The sequence below is a fragment of the Chrysoperla carnea genome, chromosome 2 (assembly GCF_905475395.1).
Source record: "Chrysoperla carnea chromosome 2, inChrCarn1.1, whole genome shotgun sequence".
NCBI lineage: Eukaryota > Metazoa > Arthropoda > Insecta > Neuroptera > Chrysopidae > Chrysoperla > Chrysoperla carnea.
Genome location: NC_058338.1, coordinates 56,041,034 through 56,041,943, shown reverse-complemented (window position 1 = coordinate 56,041,943; position 910 = coordinate 56,041,034).

Here is a 910-nt window from a genome sequence, read left to right as displayed (position 1 = left end):
TTTAATTTACAATGTATTTAAAATTTTATTAATAAATATAATTTGTTAATGAAATAGCAAAATAAAAGAAATATACATACATTGAAGATTTTTTTTTTATTAATTAAATGATGAATATTTTAATTCATTATTTTATTATTATATAAATTATAATTTGCTGAGTGTAAGGTGTTTTATGATATCTGATCTTGTAAAGTTTATACGTTTATTATAAAAATATATTTCGCGGAATTTAATTATTAAATATTATGCTGCGTTTCCTGTTATTAATTTTGCAGCTTGTAATCTATTCTTTTTTTTTTTTTTTTTTAAATTTTTGTATGTTATGACATTTTAAAATTATTTATTTAATGTTTTTGAGTAATGCTTATGTAATTTTTAAAAGCTTTTTGTCTCGATTAAATTTCTATTTTTTAAAAACTGGTTTAATAAAATTTTAAGACATAGTTATTTTTTCATTATTGCAGCACACCTAGATTTTATGACTGATGATTTATGGCTAGCTGCAAGACATAATAAATGCATTTTTGGGTAACCATGAATTGAAATTTTTAATTTTTTAACCCGGCGTCATTGTTGCCGGGTATCAAATACCCGACGGGAGATCAAAAATTCTGTTAACTTGCCGTACCGAAGTTACCGGAATTATTTCTGTCGTTAAATAAAAAAGATTTTAGTATTTTGTGGGTCAAAATACCCTATGTACCAAATTTGAATCGCAAACAAATATGTTTTGTCATTTTCTCGATGTTTTTAAAAGCTCCCTTAAGATAATTACAAAAAAAAATGGAGCATTAGTTTAAAACCGACCTAGGTTATTCTAGGTTAGAGTGGCTGTCCTGGGGTGGGACACACTTAGACCATAGGGTCTGCTGTGATACCGAAAAAGGGTTGGCCTTACCGAAAAAGG